Source organism: Eulemur rufifrons, chromosome 1 (assembly GCF_041146395.1).
Source record: "Eulemur rufifrons isolate Redbay chromosome 1, OSU_ERuf_1, whole genome shotgun sequence".
Taxonomy (NCBI): Eukaryota; Metazoa; Chordata; class Mammalia; order Primates; family Lemuridae; genus Eulemur; species Eulemur rufifrons.
The window spans coordinates 53,749,097-53,754,276 of NC_090983.1; the positions used below are offsets into that span (position 1 = coordinate 53,749,097).

Consider the following 5,180-nt stretch of genomic DNA (forward strand, 5'->3'; position numbering starts at 1 on the left):
TAGATCTCCAGCTGATCTCTAAACTACATGTGCAGAACATATCCAAGTAGTTCAGCCAAGGATAGAAGAACTAATTAGAGATTTTGTCTGCTGCCAACTGAAAGGAAATTTGAGTTTAGAGTTTGAGACAAGCCTAGATAGTTAACTTCCTGTTAAAGCAAACAGTCAAGACTCTTTGGGAGAACAGAACAGAATCCAGAGTCTCTACAATGTATCCTTTACAATGTCGTAAATAAAATACAAAAATACTGGACATAGGAACACTAAGAAATTGTGACTTGTAGGCAATCAATGCAGTCTGACCTGAAGATTCCCCAGATATTAAAATTAGCAAACAAATATTTTTAAAGCAGCTATTAAAACTATGTTCAAGAGCATAAAGAAAAATATCTTATAATTAGTAAACCAACAGGAGATGTCAAAAGTATTTTTAAAAAGAACCAAGTGGAAATTCTAGAGCTGAAAAATAAAATAACCAAAACAAAATATTTAATGAATGGGCTTAACAGAAGATTGAAGATGATATAAGAATAAGTAGTGTTACAGCTGTTTTAGAATTTGTCTAACATGTTTTCTGGTTTTCACCAGAAAACCCTAAGGGGGAAAAAAAAAGAATAAGTGAATATAAAGGCAGATTATTAGAAGTTATTCAATATGAAGAACAGAGAGAATAAAGATGGGAGGGGAAGGAAAGAGAATAAATAGAACAAGAGCTTAATGACCTATAGGATGATATAAAAATTTCTAACTAGAAGAACAGAGAATGGGACAGAAAATATATCTGAAGGAATAAGAGCTGAAAAGTTTGCAAATTTATAGATTCAAGAAGCTCAGCGAACCCCAAGCAGAATAAATACAAAGAAAATCACATCTATGGTGTCGTAGTAAATTTTCTGAAAACCAAAGATGAAGAGAAAAATCTTAAGAATATTTTAAAAATCAACACCTTATATACAGGGGATTACAATACCAATGACTACTAACTTTTCATAAAAAGTAGTTGTTAAATATTTAAGTATTCTAAAGTCTACGTTTTAGATGTAATTCACCTTTAGCATACCATCAACCAAAAAGTGCAGTTGGACATCTGTCCATGATGCCAGCCAGGCTCTTATCAGAATTATTGTGAATTTTTTTTTCAGTCTCATCCTTTAAAATAGATCAAAGAACCAGTTACTCCACAGTAGACTCACAAAAACCTAGTTGCTTAAGAAACTAAAATGGTGCCTTCATTATATAAATAAGTATTAGCACCAGGTTGTCACATCAACCCTTGAAAAGCCAGGATAGAAAGGACTGATAGCAGAGAGTTTAGAAAAAAGATAGCTGATTAAATTGGATTATCATCCTTATAGCCAGCCCCTTCTAATCTCTAGCCAATGCTGTCTCCCTGGGGGTTTATTTTCTTTATATTCTTTGGATAACAGAAGTGTTAGTTTTCAGGTGATATTGACCTGATCCAGGACTAGAGTCAGATGACTTAAAAGACAATTTTATAACTCCCTTCAGGATCAAGATCAATGTAGAAAAAAAGAAAAGGGAACAATAGATATTTCTGAAATTGAAGAAGTTTTCATCAGAGACATTCAAACAAATGAACTTATAGAGCTATTTTAAAGCTATCTTCACAATGGTTAGAAATAGAAAGCAAAAATCAAATATAAAACATAAATCAGAAGTGGAATTGAGCATGTGATACTGATTCTTACAAAATTTAACAACCTATAAGGACAAAAACATCTCAGGGGACCAAAGATAGAACCTCTTAGAATGGCTGTATTCTCAACAACCTTTTACATTAAAGTTGTAAAACCTGATTCTAACAATGGCATTAGACTGATGGTCTTAAGCCTTTGAATTTTCAAATCTATATTTCTTATCCTGACTTCTCTAGATTGCCATTCACCACTGTCTCATGGGCACGGGAAGTATGTTACTGAACAGTATTTTCCTAAATTCAGTCATTCCAGCCCTGTTATCTCATGTTTTGCCATAACTGTATAATCTTTGTACTATTATTTCTTATTATTTTTATTTAAGTTGACTCACCTTTTTTTACTTGTATATAATTTAAAATCATAGCTACAATTAGAAAGGCAGTGTAATTAGCCATCAATAAAATGATAGATAAATAAATGCAATATAAAACATAATTATGTTCTAATTAGACATTGTTTTTTTTGCGTCTGACACCTGTTCTTTCTTTGATAAAACAAAAAGTATCCAATGTTAAATTACATTAACATCAGACTGAGGCTTTCTCCTTGATATAATTAGAAAGATTTTTAAAGAATTAAAAGAGAACCAACATTTTGAAAAAGAAGAGAATGAGGAGGAAAAAAGTGGGAATAATAAAAATAGTTACACTCAAATATCAACCAAAAAATTTTTCAATGTCATATAAAAGAAAATGGAAGCTTGACTTGAATTGAATGGTACAAAAACCAAATCTATTCCTTGAGTCATGCTCTATCTTGACTTTCATGTTGTCTTTGATTATTCTTTGAATAGAAAATAGCATATTTGCAATGATAGGAAGTAAATTAAAATCATCAAAACAGTGACACTATAAAATTCTGTAGAGTGCAATAAAAGGTCCTTATATTTGGTAGAAATATTTCTGGTTAAGTTTGATTTTTTTATTTGGCTGACAATATACCAAATATAATTTTATTTAAGTAGAATTAACTACATTTACTTTGAGAAAAGACAAGTTTAATACTTCCTTTTAAATTTTTAATGGGGTGTATAACTTTTGCAGACTTAATAAGATTAAACTAACAACTACTGGCAAAAATTTCTCTAAACAATCAATTAACTTTAGATTGAGCTTTATTCTACTTAAAAATTTAAAAGTCACTTTATAGAGATCACTCAAAAAGAGAATTAAATAAAGTCTATCAAGGAGAGAGAGGGAGGGAGAGGGAGAGACAGAAAGAAAGAGGGAGAAAACATAAAATAAGTTCTTTCTAAAAGTTTACTGGAGCATATAGGGTGAAATGGAGAAATGTAATTGTTTTAAAATTTCAGATTACTGGCTGGGCACAGTGGCTCATGCCTGTAATCCCAGCACTTTGGAATGATAGCTTGAGCCCCAGGAGTCCTAGGAGTTCAAGGCTGTGGTGAGCTATGATGGCACCACTGTGTTCCATTCTGGGCAACAGAGTGAGACCAGAAAGAAAAAAAAGAACACTATTTGAATATGAAGTCTGAATTAAAATATACAGTTATTGTTAAAAAAAAAAAAAAGGGGGGAGAACTGAGAGTTCCAATGTTGATAAGTTCAGAGTAACTAGTACTATAACAAGTCTCTCACAGAAAATAATTATAAATTCTAGGCAAAATGTACCCAACTATTTGAAGACACTTGGCCCTGGAGAGGGGCCAAAAACAGGCAGGAGCTAGAGGGGATTTCAAGCCTTACAGTAAGGGAATCACATTCACTGGATGAGATCTACATTTTTACTGATTTTTCCATGTCTTGGCAGCATCGGGCAATTAGAACTCAAGCAGAAATCTGCAGTCTTATTGGCTTGGGGTGTCAAGAGGCTAGATTTCAGAGCTGCAAGAGTGGCTGGAAATCCAGGGTGAAATCTGAGAAAGAAAAAGGCCTAGAAGAGGGAGTCCCCACATTTGCATATAAACTCCTGTGAAATATTTGTTTGACCACCCCCAGCCGCACCTGTGCCTGTGCAGAGACTCCTCTCAAGGTGGGCGGTGGAAAGCAGAAGTTGGAAGGCTGGAAGAATTGAGCAGATATGTCAGCTGCTATCTACTGCGGGAGAGAAAGACTTTGAAGTTTGAGTGCTGCCAAGGTAAAGAGGCTAAGTAAACACCTTGCGCTTCAAACGGGCTCACACTGGAAAATCATAAAAATCAAGACTTCACAAGTTTAAGGTGATCAGCAGTTATTTAATTGACTGCAGAACAAAAATCAGTACTCTTCAAAGAAACATAGTGGAAACCAAAGCCTCTACAAAGTAGTATCCACACTATATCCAGTTAGAAACATGAAATTACTAGACATGTGGAAAAATAGGAAAATTTGACCAAAGCAAGAAAAAAGTACAACATGGAAACATACTCTGAGAAGACTCAGATGATGTAATTAGCAGACAAGGATTAACAGCTGTTATATGTAGATTCAAGAATTTAAGAGATTAAGAGATAGTCATAATGAGTAAACAGCTGGAGAATATCAACAGAGAAGTAAAAACTGTAAGAAAAAATAAATTGTAAATTCTAAAACTAAAGGTACAATTGCTGAAATAAACAATTTACAGGGTGAGTTTAGGAAGAGATTGCAGACAGCCAAAGAAAGAGTCTAAGAACTTGAAGACAGATCAATATATTCAATCCGAAGAAAACAGAAAAAAATTTATAAAAGAAAACAAATCCTCAATGACTTATGAGACAATATCAAGCAAACTGTTAATAATATACACATAATTAATTTCCCAGGAAGAAAAAATAAAAAAGAGCAAATGAGGCAGACAGTAATTTGAATAAATACAATAGTCCCTCCTTATCCTTGATCAATCAGTTCTAAAACCCCTTGTGGTGCCTACAATCACAGATAGTACCTGGTATGGTTTAACTCTGTCCCCCAAAGTTCATGTGTTGGAACTTAATCGTCAGCGCAGCAGCGTTGACAGTGGACCTTTAAGAGGTGATTAGGTCATGAAGGGTCTGTCCTCATGGATTAATGGCATTATCTCGGGGGTGGGTTAGGTATTGCAGGAGTGGGTTCCTGATAAAAGGATGAGTTTGGTTCCCTTTTCTCTTGCTCTCCCTGGCCATGGTATAACAGAGGGAATGGCCTGAAAAAAATAAAAAAAAAACAACAAAAATGTTTTCTGTCTCTTTAAAACATCCCTCACTCCTTTTGGAGAACTAGAACCTACATCCCTGCCTCAGGCCAGTGGTGTCAAGGGACAATGTCTTTTGTTCTTTTTACTATAGGAGATGGCTCAGCAGAACTGTGGGGGGCTGGGGGCGGAGGTACAGGGAGTCCGGGTGGGCTTCTAGAGGTTGTCTTCACTGGAAATAGGATGGTTCAGAATATAGCCTAAAGCTGAGAACCCACCCTTTAAAAACTCTGTATTTCTGCTTATGATTCGGAAAATTCATACTTTAAGACAGGAGTCTGTCATTTTCCTCATTTGCCAGCAAATTAATAA

General features: G+C 34.5%; 1 non-coding gene across 1 annotated transcript; it reads left to right on the forward strand.

The window, feature by feature from the left end:
• Nucleotides 1-535: 535 nt before the first annotated feature.
• On the forward strand, nt 536-597 carry LOC138387991 (U7 small nuclear RNA). Its single transcript, XR_011234027.1, has one exon. It is a non-coding gene; the product is annotated as a U7 small nuclear RNA (small nuclear RNA).
• Nucleotides 598-5,180: the final 4,583 nt, after the last annotated feature.